This window comes from Balaenoptera acutorostrata, chromosome X (assembly GCF_949987535.1).
Source record: "Balaenoptera acutorostrata chromosome X, mBalAcu1.1, whole genome shotgun sequence".
NCBI classification, from domain to species: Eukaryota; Metazoa; Chordata; class Mammalia; order Artiodactyla; family Balaenopteridae; genus Balaenoptera; species Balaenoptera acutorostrata.
The window spans coordinates 98,344,814-98,359,034 of NC_080085.1; the positions used below are offsets into that span (position 1 = coordinate 98,344,814).

The 14,221-nt window shown below is 44.7% G+C and overlaps 1 protein-coding gene across 1 annotated transcript in view; it reads right to left on the minus strand.

The window, feature by feature from the left end:
* Positions 1-14,221, minus strand: part of TRPC5 (transient receptor potential cation channel subfamily C member 5) — a 225,440-nt gene that overhangs the window by 88,783 nt on the left and 122,436 nt on the right. The gene's annotated exons all lie outside the window — the stretch shown is intronic.

Below are 14,221 nucleotides of genomic sequence, written 5' to 3' on the forward strand. Positions count from 1 at the left end.
CAGGTAGGGGCTAAATCCAATTCAGATTTAGTCAGAATCTGGCTGGGGTAGAATCCAGGGCCTAAGCATTTTAAAGCCTAGTTTTTCAGAAGCCAGGTAGGGGCTAAATCCACTTCAGATTTAGTCAGAAACTGGCTGGGGAAGAATCGAGGGCCTAAGCATTTTAAATCCTAGTTATTCAGAAGCCAGTTAGGGGCAAAATCTAGTTAAGATTTTGTCAGAAACTGGCTGGGGCAGAATCCATGGCCCAGGCATTTTAAAGCCTATTTATTCAGAAACCAGGTAGGGGCTAAATCCACTTCAGATTCAGTCAGAAACTGGTTGGGGTAAAATTTAGGGCCTAAGCATTTTAAAGCCTAGTTTTTTCAGAAGCCAGGTAGGGGCTAAATCCATTTGAGATTTAGTCAGAAACTGGCTGGGGTAGAATCCAGGGCCTAAGCATTTTAAAGCCTAGTTTTTCAGAAGCCAGGGGCTAAATCCACTTCAGATTTAGTGAGAAACTGGCTCGGGTAAAATTTAGGGCCTAAGCATTTTAGAGCCTAGTTACTCAGAAGCCAGGTAGGGGCTAAATACACTTCAGATTTAGTGAGAAACTGGCTGGGGCAGAATCCATGGCCCAAGCATTTTAAAGCCTATTTATTCAGAAACCAGGTAGGGGCTAAATCCACTTCAGGTTTTGTCAGAAACTGGCTGGGGTAGAATCCAGGGCCTAAGCATTTTAAAGCCTAGTTTTTCTGAAGCCAGGTAGGGGCTAAATCCACTTCAGATTTAGTCAGAAACTGGCTGCGGTAGAAACCAGGGCCTGAGCATTTTAAAGCCTAGTTATTCAGAAGCCAGGTAGGGACTAAATCCATTTCACATTCAGTGAGAAACTGGCTGGGTTAAATTTGAGGGCCTAAGCATTTTAAAGCCTAGTTTTTCTGAAGCCAGGTAGGGGCTAAATCCACTTCAGATTTAGTCAGAAACTGGCTGGGGTAGAATCCAGGGCCTGAGCATTTTAAAGCCTAGTAATTCAGAAGCCAGGTAGGGGCTAAATCCACTTGAGATTTAGTCAGAAACTGGCTGGGGTAGAATCCAGGGCCTGAGCATTTTAAATCCTAGTTATTCAGAAGCCAGGTAGGGGCTAAATCCACTTCAGATTTAGTCAGAAACTGGATGGGGCAGAATCCATGGCCCAAGCATTTTAAAGCCTATTTATTCAGAAACCAGGTAGGGGCTAAATCCACTTCAGGTTTTGTCAGAAACTGGCTGGGCTAGAATCCAGGGCCTAAGCATTTTAAAGCCTAGTTTTTCTGAATCCAGGTAGGGGCGAAATCCACTTCAGGTTTTGTCAGAAACTGGCTGGGGTAGAATGCAGGGCCTAAGCATTTTAAAGCCTAGTTTTTCTGAAGCCAGGTAGGTGCTAAATCCCCTTCAGATTCAGTCAGAAACTGGCTGGGTTAGAATGCAGGGCCTAAGCATTTTAAAGCCTAGTTATTCAGAAGCCAGGTAGGGGCTAAATCCACTTCAGATGTAGTCAGAAACTGGCTGGGGTAGAATGCAGGGCCTAAGCATTTTAAAGCCTAGTTTTTCTGAAGCCAGGTAGGTGCTAAATCCCCTTCAGGTTCAGTCAGAAACTGGCTGGGGTAGAATCCAGGGCCTGAGCATTTTAAAGCCTAGATATTCAGAAGCCAGGTAGGGGCTAAATCCACTTGAGATTTAGTAAGAAACTGGCTGGGGTAGAATCCAGGGCCTAAGCATTTTAAAGCCTAGTTTTTTCAGAAGCCAGGTAGGAGCTAAATCCATTTGAGATTTAGTCAGAAACTGGCTGGGGTAGAATCCAGGGCCTAAGCATTTTAAAGCCTAGTTTTTCAGAAGCCAGGTAGGGGCTAAATCCACTTCAGATTTAGTCAGAAACTGGCTGGGGTAGAATCCATGGCCCAAGCATTTTAAAGCCTATTTATTCAGAAACCAGGTAGGGGCTAAATCCACTTCAGGTTTTGTCAGAAACTGGCTGGGGTAGAATCCAGGGCCTAAGCATTTTAAAGCCTCGTTTTTCTGAAGCCAGGTAGGGGCCAAATCCACTCCAGATTTAGTCACAAACTGGCTAGGCTAGAATCCAGGGCCTAAGCATTTTAAAGCCTAGTTACTCAGAAGCCAGGTAGGGGCTAAATCCACTTCAGATTTAGTGAGAAACAGGTTGGGGCAGAATCCATGGCCCAAGCATTTTAAAGCCTATTTATTCAGAAACCAGGTAGGGGCTAAATCCACTTCAGGTTTTGTCAGAAACTGGCTGGGGTAGAATCCAGGGCCTAAGCATTTTAAAGCCTAGTTTTTCTGAAGCCAGGTAGGGGCTAAATCCACTTCAGATTTAGTCAGAAACTGGCTGGGGTAGAATCCAGGGCCTAAGCATTTTAAAGCCTAGTTATTCAGAAGCCAGGTGGGGGCTAAATCCACTTCAGATTTAGTCAGAAACTGGCTGCGGTAGAAACCAGGGCCTGAGCATTTTAAAGCCTAGTTATTCAGAAGCCAGGTAGGGACTAAATCCATTTCAGATTCAGTCAGAAACTGGTTGGGTTAAATTTGAGGGCCTAAGCATTTTAAAGCCTAGTTTTTCTGAAGCCAGGTAGGGGCTAAATCCACTCCAGATTTAGTCACAAACTGGCTGGGCTAGAATCCAGGGCCTAAGCATTTTAAAGCCTAGTTTTTCTGAAGCCAGGTAGGGGCTAAATCCACTTCAGGTTTTGTCAGAAACTGGCTGGGGAAGAATCCAGGGCCTAAGCATTTTAAAGCCTAGTTAATCAGAAGCCAGGTAGGGGCTAAATCCACTTCAGGTTTTGTCAGAAACTGGCTGGGCTAGAATCCAGGGCCTAAGCATTTTAAAGCCTATTTTTTCTGAATCCAGATAGGGGCTAAATCCACTTCAGGTTTTGTCAGAAACTGGCTGGGGTAGAATCCAGGGCCTAAGCATTTTAAAGCCTAGTTTTTCTGAAGCCAGGTAGGTGCTAAATCCCCTTCAGATTCAATCAGAAACTGGCTGGGTTAGAATGCAGGGCCTAAGCATTTTAAAGCCTGGTTATTCAGAAGCCAGATAGGGGATAAATCCACTTCAGATTTAGTCAGAAACTGGCTGGGGAAGAAACCAGGGCCTGAGCATTTTAAAGCCTAGTTATTCAGAAGCCAGGTACAGGCTAAATCCACTTCAGATTTAGTCAGAAACTGGCTGGGGTAGAATCCAGGGCCTAAGCATTTTAAAGCCTAGTTATTCAGAAGCCAGGTGGGGGCTAAATCCACTTCCGATTTAGTCAGAAACTGCCTGGGGTAGAAACCAGGGCCTGAGCATTTTAAAGCCTAGTTATTCAGAAGCCAGGTAGGGGCTAAATGCACTTCAGGTTTTGTCAGAAACTGGCTGGGGTAGAACCCAGGGCCTAAGCATTTTAAAGCCTAGTTTTTCTGAAGCCAGGTAGGGGCTAAATCCACTTCAGATGTAGTCAGAAACTGGCTGGGGTAAAATTTAGGGCTTATGCGTTTTAAAGCCTAGTTATTCAGCAGTCAGGTAGGGGCTAAATCCACTTCAGATTTAGTCAGAAACTGGCTGGGGAAGAATCCAGGGCCTAAGCATTTTAAAGCCTAGTTTTTCTGAAGCCAGGTAGCGGCTAAATGCACTTCAGGTTTAGTCAGAAACTGGCTGGGGTAGAATCCAGGGCCTAAGCATTTTAAATCCTAGTTATTCAGAAGCCAGGTAGGGGCTAAATCCAATTCAGATGTAGTCAGAATCTGGCTGGGGTAGAATCCAGGGCCTAAGCATTTTAAAGCCTAGTTTTTCTGAATCCAGATAGGGGCTAAATCCACTTCAGGTTTTGTCAGAAACTGGCTGGGGTAGAATCCAGGGCCTAAGCATTTTAAAGCCTAGTTATTCAGAAGCCAGGTAGGGACTAAATCCATTTCAGATTCAGTCAGAAACTGGCTGGGGTAGAATCCAGGGCCTAAGCATTTTAAATCCTAGTTTTTCTGAAGCCAGGTAGGGGCTAAATCCAGTTAAGATTCAGTCAGAAACTGGCTGGGGCAGAATCCTTGGCCCAAGCATTTTAAAGCCTAGTTATTCAGAAGCCAGGTAGGGGCTAAATCCACTTCAGATGTAGTCAGAAACTGGCTGGGGTAAAATTTAGGGCTTATGCGTTTTAAAGCCTAGTTATTCAGCAGTCAGGTAGGGGCTAAATCCACTTCAGATTTAGTCAGAAACTGGCTGGGGAAGAATCCAGGGCCTAAGCATTTTAAAGCCTAGTTTTTCTGAAGCCAGGTAAGGGCTAAATGCACTTCAGGTTTAGTCAGAAACTGGCTGGGGTAGAATCCAGGGCCTAAGCATTTTAAATCCTAGTTATTCAGAAGCCAGGTAGGGGCTAAATCCAATTCAGATGTAGTCAGAATCTGGCTGGGGTAGAATCCAGGGCCTAAGCATTTTAAAGCCTAGTTTTTCTGAATCCAGATAGGGGCTAAATCCACTTCAGGTTTTGTCAGAAACTGGCTGGGGTAGAATCCAGGGCCTAAGCATTTTAAAGCCTAGTTTTTCTGAAGCCAGGTAGGTGCTAAATCCCCTTCAGATTCAATCAGAAACTGGCTGGGTTAGAATGCAGGGCCTAAGCATTTTAAAGCCTGGTTATTCAGAAGCCAGATAGGGGATAAATCCACTTCAGATTTAGTCAGAAACTTGCTGGGGAAGAAACCAGGGCCTGAGCATTTTAAAGCCTAGTTATTCAGAAGCCAGGTAGGGACTAAATCCATTTCAGATTCAGTCAGAAACTGGCTGGGGTAGAATCCAGGGCCTAAGCATTTTAAATCCTAGTTTTTCTGAAGCCAGGTAGGGGCTAAATCCAGTTAAGATTCAGTCGGAAACTGGCTGGGGCAGAATCCTTGGCCCAAGCATTTTAAAGCCTAGTTATTCAGAAACCAGGTAGGGGGACTAAATCCACTTCAGGTTTTGTCAGAAACTGGCTGGGGTAGAATCCAGGGCCAAAGCATTTTAAAGCCTAGTATTTCTGAAGCCAGGTAGGGGCTAAATCCATTTCAGATTCAGTCAGAAACTGGCTGGGGTAGAATCCAGGGCCTAAGCATTTAAAAGCCTAGTTATTCACAAGCCAGAAAGGGACTAAATCCAGTTCAATTTTAGTCAGAAACTGGCTGGGGTAGAATCCAGGGCCTAAGCATTTTAAAGCCTAGTTATTCAGAAGCCAGGTAGGGGCTAAATCCACTTCAGATTTAGTCAGAAACTGGCTGGGGAAGAATCCAGGGCCTAAGCATTTTAAAGCCTAGTTTTTCTGAAGCCAGGTAGGGGCTAAATGCACTTCAGGTTTAGTCAGAAACTGGCTGGGGTAGAATCCAGGGCCTAAGCATTTTAAATCCTAGTTATTCAGAAGCCAGGTAGGGGCTAAATCCAATTCAGATTTAGTCAGAATCTGGCTGGGGTAGAATCCAGGGCCTAAGCATTTTAAAGCCTAGTTTTTCAGAAGCCAGGTAGGGGCTAAATCCACTTCAGATTTAGTCAGAAACTGGCTGGGGAAGAATCGAGGGCCTAAGCATTTTAAATCCTAGTTATTCAGAAGCCAGTTAGGGGCAAAATCTAGTTAAGATTTTGTCAGAAACTGGCTGGGGCAGAATCCATGGCCCAGGCATTTTAAAGCCTATTTATTCAGAAACCAGGTAGGGGCTAAATCCACTTCAGATTCAGTCAGAAACTGGTTGGGGTAAAATTTAGGGCCTAAGCATTTTAAAGCCTAGTTTTTTCAGAAGCCAGGTAGGGGCTAAATCCATTTGAGATTTAGTCAGAAACTGGCTGGGGTAGAATCCAGGGCCTAAGCATTTTAAAGCCTAGTTTTTCAGAAGCCAGGGGCTAAATCCACTTCAGATTTAGTGAGAAACTGGCTCGGGTAAAATTTAGGGCCTAAGCATTTTAGAGCCTAGTTACTCAGAAGCCAGGTAGGGGCTAAATACACTTCAGATTTAGTGAGAAACTGGCTGGGGCAGAATCCATGGCCCAAGCATTTTAAAGCCTATTTATTCAGAAACCAGGTAGGGGCTAAATCCACTTCAGGTTTTGTCAGAAACTGGCTGGGGTAGAATCCAGGGCCTAAGCATTTTAAAGCCTAGTTTTTCTGAAGCCAGGTAGGGGCTAAATCCACTTCAGATTTAGTCAGAAACTGGCTGCGGTAGAAACCAGGGCCTGAGCATTTTAAAGCCTAGTTATTCAGAAGCCAGGTAGGGACTAAATCCATTTCACATTCAGTGAGAAACTGGCTGGGTTAAATTTGAGGGCCTAAGCATTTTAAAGCCTAGTTTTTCTGAAGCCAGGTAGGGGCTAAATCCACTTCAGATTTAGTCAGAAACTGGCTGGGGTAGAATCCAGGGCCTGAGCATTTTAAAGCCTAGTAATTCAGAAGCCAGGTAGGGGCTAAATCCACTTGAGATTTAGTCAGAAACTGGCTGGGGTAGAATCCAGGGCCTGAGCATTTTAAATCCTAGTTATTCAGAAGCCAGGTAGGGGCTAAATCCACTTCAGATTTAGTCAGAAACTGGATGGGGCAGAATCCATGGCCCAAGCATTTTAAAGCCTATTTATTCAGAAACCAGGTAGGGGCTAAATCCACTTCAGGTTTTGTCAGAAACTGGCTGGGCTAGAATCCAGGGCCTAAGCATTTTAAAGCCTAGTTTTTCTGAATCCAGGTAGGGGCGAAATCCACTTCAGGTTTTGTCAGAAACTGGCTGGGGTAGAATGCAGGGCCTAAGCATTTTAAAGCCTAGTTTTTCTGAAGCCAGGTAGGTGCTAAATCCCCTTCAGATTCAGTCAGAAACTGGCTGGGTTAGAATGCAGGGCCTAAGCATTTTAAAGCCTAGTTATTCAGAAGCCAGGTAGGGGCTAAATCCACTTCAGATGTAGTCAGAAACTGGCTGGGGTAGAATGCAGGGCCTAAGCATTTTAAAGCCTAGTTTTTCTGAAGCCAGGTAGGTGCTAAATCCCCTTCAGGTTCAGTCAGAAACTGGCTGGGTTAGAATGCAGGGCCTAAGCAATTTAAAGCCTAGTTTTTCTGAAGCCAGGTAGGTGTTAAATCCCCTTCAGGTTCAGTCAGAAACTGGCTGGGGTAGAATCCAGGGCCTGAGCATTTTAAAGCCTAGATATTCAGAAGCCAGGTAGGGGCTAAATCCACTTGAGATTTAGTAAGAAACTGGCTGGGGTAGAATCCAGGGCCTAAGCATTTTAAAGCCTAGTTTTTTCAGAAGCCAGGTAGGAGCTAAATCCATTTGAGATTTAGTCAGAAACTGGCTGGGGTAGAATCCAGGGCCTAAGCATTTTAAAGCCTAGTTTTTCAGAAGCCAGGTAGGGGCTAAATCCACTTCAGATTTAGTCAGAAACTGGCTGGGGTAGAATCCATGGCCCAAGCATTTTAAAGCCTATTTATTCAGAAACCAGGTAGGGGCTAAATCCACTTCAGGTTTTGTCAGAAACTGGCTGGGGTAGAATCCAGGGCCTAAGCATTTTAAAGCCTAGTTTTTCTGAAGCCAGGTAGGGGCCAAATCCACTCCACATTTAGTCACAAACTGGCTAGGCTAGAATCCAGGGCCTAAGCATTTTAAAGCCTAGTTACTCAGAAGCCAGGTAGGGGCTAAATCCACTTCAGATTTATTGAGAAACAGGTTGGGGCAGAATCCATGGCCCAAGCATTTTAAAGCCTATTTATTCAGAAACCAGGTAGGGGCTAAATCCACTTCAGGTTTTGTCAGAAACTGGCTGGGGTAGAATCCAGGGCCTAAGCATTTTAAAGCCTAGTTTTTCTGAAGCCAGGTAGGGGCTAAATCCACTTCAGATTTAGTCAGAAACTGGCTGGGGTAGAATCCAGGGCCTAAGCATTTTAAAGCCTAGTTATTCAGAAGCCAGGTGGGGGCTAAATCCACTTCAGATTTAGTCAGAAACTGGCTGCGGTAGAAACCAGGGCCTGAGCATTTTAAAGCCTAGTTATTCAGAAGCCAGGTAGGGACTAAATCCATTTCAGATTCAGTCAGAAACTGGTTGGGTTAAATTTGAGGGCCTAAGCATTTTAAAGCCTAGTTTTTCTGAAGCCAGGTAGGGGCTAAATCCACTCCAGATTTAGTCACAAACTGGCTGGGCTAGAATCCAGGGCCTAAGCATTTTAAAGCCTAGTTTTTCTGAAGCCAGGTAGGGGCTAAATCCACTTCAGGTTTTGTCAGAAACTGGCTGGGGAAGAATCCAGGGCCTAAGCATTTTAAAGCCTAGTTAATCAGAAGCCAGGTAGGGGCTAAATCCACTTCAGGTTTTGTCAGAAACTGGCTGGGCTAGAATCCAGGGCCTAAGCATTTTAAAGCCTATTTTTTCTGAATCCAGATAGGGGCTAAATCCACTTCAGGTTTTGTCAGAAACTGGCTGGGGTAGAATCCAGGGCCTAAGCATTTTAAAGCCTAGTTTTTCTGAAGCCAGGTAGGTGCTAAATCCCCTTCAGATTCAATCAGAAACTGGCTGGGTTAGAATGCAGGGCCTAAGCATTTTAAAGCCTGGTTATTCAGAAGCCAGATAGGGGATAAATCCACTTCAGATTTAGTCAGAAACTGGCTGGGGAAGAAACCAGGGCCTGAGCATTTTAAAGCCTAGTTATTCAGAAGCCAGGTAGGGACTAAATCCATTTCAGATTCAGTCAGAAACTGGCTGGGGTAGAATCCAGGGCCTAAGCATTTTAAATCCTAGTTTTTCTGAAGCCAGGTAGGGGCTAAATCCAGTTAAGATTCAGTCAGAAACTGGCTGGGGCAGAATCCTTGGCCCAAGCATTTTAAAGCCTAGTTATTCAGAAACCAGGTAGGGACTAAATCCACTTCAGGTTTTGTCAGAAAATGGCTGGGGTAGAATCCAGGGCCAAAGCATTTTAAAGCCTAGTATTTCTGAAGCCAGGTAGGGGCTAAATGCACTTCAGGTTTAGTCAGAATCTGGCTGGGGTAGAATCCAGGGCCTAAGCATTTTAAAGCCTAGTTTTTCAGAAGCCAGGTAGGGGCTAAATCCACTTCAGATTTAGTCAGAAACTGGCTGGGGAAGAATCGAGGGCCTAAGCATTTTAAATCCTAGTTATTCAGAAGCCAGTTAGGGGCAAAATCTAGTTAAGATTTTGTCAGAAACTGGCTGGGGCAGAATCCATGGCCCAGGCATTTTAAAGCCTATTTATTCAGAAACCAGGTAGGGGCTAAATCCACTTCAGATTCAGTCAGAAACTGGCTGGGGTAAAATTTAGGGCCTAAGCATTTTAAAGCCTAGTTTTTTCAGAAGCCAGGTAGGGGCTAAATCCATTTGAGATTTAGTCAGAAACTGGCTGGGGTAGAATCCAGGGCCTAAGCATTTTAAAGCCTAGTTTTTCAGAAGCCAGGGGCTAAATCCACTTCAGATTTAGTGAGAAACTGGCTCGGGTAAAATTTAGGGCCTAAGCATTTTAGAGCCTAGTTACTCAGAAGCCAGGTAGGGGCTAAATACACTTCAGATTTAGTGAGAAACTGGCTGGGGCAGAATCCATGGCCCAAGCATTTTAAAGCCTATTTATTCAGAAACCAGGTAGGGGCTAAATCCACTTCAGGTTTTGTCAGAAACTGGCTGGGGTAGAATCCAGGGCCTAAGCATTTTAAAGCCTAGTTTTTCTGAAGCCAGGTAGGGGCTAAATCCACTTCAGATTTAGTCAGAAACTGGCTGGGGTAGAATCCAGGGCCTAATCATTTTAAAGCCTAGTTATTCAGAAGACAGGTGGGGGCTAAATCCACTTCAGATTTAGTCAGAAACTGGCTGCGGTAGAAACCAGGGCCTGAGCATTTTAAAGCCTAGTTATTCAGAAGCCAGGTAGGGACTAAATCCATTTCAGATTCAGTGAGAAACTGGCTGGGTTAAATTTGAGGGCCTAAGCATTTTAAAGCCTAGTTTTTCTGAAGCCAGGTAGGGGCTAAATCCACTTCAGATTTAGTCAGAAACTGGCTGGGGTAGAATCCAGGGCCTGAGCATTTTAAAGCCTAGTAATTCAGAAGCCAGGTAGGGGCTAAATCCACTTGAGATTTAGTCAGAAACTGGCTGGGGTAGAATCCAGGGCCTGAGCATTTTAAATCCTAGTTATTCAGAAGCCAGGTAGGGGCTAAATCCACTTCAGATTTAGTCAGAAACTGGATGGGGCAGAATCCATGGCCCAAGCATTTTAAAGCCTATTTATTCAGAAACCAGGTAGGGGCTAAATCCACTTCAGGTTTTGTCAGAAACTGGCTGGGCTAGAATCCAGGGCCTAAGCATTTTAAAGCCTAGTTTTTCTGAATCCAGGTAGGGGCGAAATCCACTTCAGGTTTTGTCAGAAACTGGCTGGGGTAGAATCCAGGGCCTAAGCATTTTAAAGCCTAGTTTTTCTGAAGCCAGGTAGGTGCTAAATCCCCTTCAGATTCAGTCAGAAACTGGCTGGGTTAGAATGCAGGGCCTAAGCATTTTAAAGCCTAGTTATTCAGAAGCCAGGTAGGGGCTAAATCCACTTCAGATTTAGTCATAAACTGGCTGGGTTAGAATCCAGGGCCTAAGCATTTTAAAGCCTAGTTATTCAGAAGCCAGGTACAGGCTAAATCCACTTCAGATTTAGTCAGAAACTGGCTGGGGTAGAATCCAGGGCCTAAGCATTTTAAAGCCTAGTTATTCAGAAGCCAGGTGGGGGCTAAATCCACTTCCGATTTAGTCAGAAACTGCCTGGGGTAGAAACCAGGGCCTGAGCATTTTAAATCCTAGTTTTTCTGAAGCCAGGTAGGGGCTAAATCCACTTCAGATTCAGTCAGAAACTGGCTGGGGTAGAACCCAGGGCCTAAGCATTTAAAAGCCTAGTTATTCAGAAGCCAGATAGGGGCTAAATCCAGTTCAGTTTTAGTCAGAAACTGGCTGGGGTAGAATCCAGGGCCTAAGCATTTTAAATCCTAGTTTTTCTGAAGCCAGGTAGGGGCTAAATCCACTTCAGCTGTAGTCAGAAACTGGCTGGGATAGAATCCAGGGCCTAAGCATTTAAAAGCCTACTTATTCAGAAGCCAGATAGGGGCTAAATCCACTTCAGATTTAGTCAGAAACTGGCTGGGGTAGAATCCAGGGCCTGAGCATTTTAAAGCCTAGTAATTCAGAAGCCAGGTAGGGGCTAAATCCACTTCAGATGTAGTCAGAAACTGGCTGGGGTAGAATGCAGGGCCTAAGCATTTTAAAGCCTAGTTTTTCTGAAGCCAGGTAGGTGCTAAATCCCCTTCAGGTTCAGTCAGAAACTGGCTGGGTTAGAATGCAGGGCCTAAGCAATTTAAAGCCTAGTTTTTCTGAAGCCAGGTAGGTGCTAAATCCCCTTCAGGTTCAGTCAGAAACTGGCTGGCGTAGAATCCAGGGCCTGAGCATTTTAAAGCCTAGATATTCAGAAGCCAGGTAGGGGCTAAATCCACTTGAGATTTAGTAAGAAACTGGCTGGGGTAGAATCCAGGGCCTAAGCATTTTAAAGCCTAGTTATTCAGAAGCCAGGTAGGGGCTAAATCCACTTCAGATTTAGTGATAAACTGGCTGGGGCAGAATCCATGGCCCAAGCATTTTAAAGCCTAGTTATTCAGAAACCAGGTAGGGGCTAAATCCACTTCAGATTCAGTCAGAAACTGGCTGGGGTAGAATCCAGGGCCTAAGCATTTAAAAGCCTATTCAGAAGCCAGGTAGGGGCTAAATGCACTTCAGGTTTTGTCAGAAACTGGCTGGGGTAGAATCCAGGGCCTAAGCATTTTAAAGCCTAGTTTTTCTGAAGCCAGGTAGGGGCTAAATCCACTTCAGGTTTTGTCAGAAACTGGCTGGGGTAGAATCCAGGGCCTGAGCATTTTAAAGCCTAGTAATTCAGAAGCCAGGTAGGGGCTAAATCCACTTCAGGTTTTGTCAGAAACTGGATGGGGTAGAATCCAGGGCCTAAGCATTTTAAATCCTAGTTATTCAGAAGCCAGGTAGGGGCTAAATCCACTTCAGATTTAGTCATAAACTGGCTGGGTTAGAATCCAGGGCCTAAGCATTTTAAAGCCTAGTTACTCAGAAGCCAGGTAGGGGCTAAATCCACTTCAGATTTAGTGAGAAACAGGTTGGGGCAGAATCCATGGCCCAAGCATTTTAAAGCCTATTTATTTAGAAACCAGGTAGGGGCTAAATCCACTTCAGGTTTTGTCAGAAACTGGCTGGGGTAGAATCCAGGGCCTAAGCATTTTAAAGCCTAGTTTTTCTGAAGCCAGGTAGGGGCTAAATCCATTCCAGATTTAGTCACAAACTGGCTGGGCTAGAATCCAGGGCCTAAGCATTTTAAAGCCTAGTTTTTCTGAAGCCAGGTAGGGGCTAAATCCACTTCAGATTTAGTCAGAAACTGGCTGGGGTAGAATCCAGGGCCTAAGCATTTTAAAGCCTAGTTATTCAGAAGCCAGGTGGGGGCTAAATCCACTTCAGATTTAGTCAGAAACTGGCTGCGGTAGAAACCAGGGCCTGAGCATTTTAAAGCCTAGTTATTCAGAAGCCAGGTAGGGACTAAATCCATTTCAGATTCAGTCAGAAACTGGTTGGGTTAAATTTGAGGGCCTAAGCATTTTAAAGCCTAGTTTTTCTGAAGCCAGGTAGGGGCTAAATCCACTCCAGATTTAGTCACAAACTGGCTGGGCTAGAATCCAGGGCCTAAGCATTTTAAAGCCTAGTTTTTCTGAAGCCAGGTAGGGGCTAAATCCACTTCAGGTTTTGTCAGAAACTGGGGAAGAATCCAGGGCCTAAGCATTTTAAAGCCTAGTTAATCAGAAGCCAGGTAGGGGCTAAATCCACTTCAGGTTTTGTCAGAAACTGGCTGGGCTAGAATCCAGGGCCTAAGCATTTTAAAGCCTATTTTTTCTGAATCCAGATAGGGGCTAAATCCACTTCAGGTTTTGTCAGAAACTGGCTGGGGTAGAATCCAGGGCCTAAGCATTTTAAAGCCTAGTTTTTCTGAAGCCAGGTAGGTGCTAAATCCCCTTCAGATTCAATCAGAAACTGGCTGGGGAAGAATCGAGGGCCTAAGCATTTTAAATCCTAGTTATTCAGAAGCCAGTTAGGGGCAAAATCTAGTTAAGATTTTGTCAGAAACTGGCTGGGGCAGAATCCATGGCCCAGGCATTTTAAAGCCTATTTATTCAGAAACCAGGTAGGGGCTAAATCCACTTCAGATTCAGTCAGAAACTGGCTGGGGTAAAATTTAGGGCCTAAGCATTTTAAAGCCTAGTTTTTTCAGAAGCCAGGTAGGGGCTAAATCCATTTGAGATTTAGTCAGAAACTGGCTGGGGTAGAATCCAGGGCCTAAGCATTTTAAAGCCTAGTTTTTCTGAAGCCAGGTAGGGGCTAAATCCACTTCAGATTTAGTCAGAAACTGGCTGCGGTAGAAACCAGGGCCTGAGCATTTTAAAGCCTAGTTATTCAGAAGCCAGGTAGGGACTAAATCCATTTCAGATTCAGTGAGAAACTGGCTGGGTTAAATTTGAGGGCCTAAGCATTTTAAAGCCTAGTTTTTCTGAAGCCAGGTAGGGGCTAAATCCACTTCAGATTTAGTCAGAAACTGGCTGGGGTAGAATCCAGGGCCTGAGCATTTTAAAGCCTAGTAATTCAGAAGCCAGGTAGGGGCTAAATCCACTTGAGATTTAGTCAGAAACTGGCTGGGGTAGAATCCAGGGCCTGAGCATTTTAAATCCTAGTTATTCAGAAGCCAGGTAGGGGCTAAATCCACTTCAGATTTAGTCAGAAACTGGATGGGGCAGAATCCATGGCCCAAGCATTTTAAAGCCTATTTATTCAGAAACCAGGTAGGGGCTAAATCCACTTCAGGTTTTGTCAGAAACTGGCTGGGCTAGAATCCAGGGCCTAAGCATTTTAAAGCCTAGTTTTTCTGAATCCAGGTAGGGGCGAAATCCACTTCAGGTTTTGTCAGAAACTGGCTGGGGTAGAATCCAGGGCCTAAGCATTTTAAAGCCTAGTTTTTCTGAAGCCAGGTAGGTGCTAAATCCCCTTCAGATTCAGTCAGAAACTGGCTGGGTTAGAATGCAGGGCCTAAGCATTTTAAAGCCTATTTATTCAGAAGCCAGGTAGGGGCTAAATCCACTTCAGATTTAGTCATAAACTGGCTGGGTTAGAATCCAGGGCCTAAGCATTTTAAAGCCTAGTTATTCAGAAGCCAGG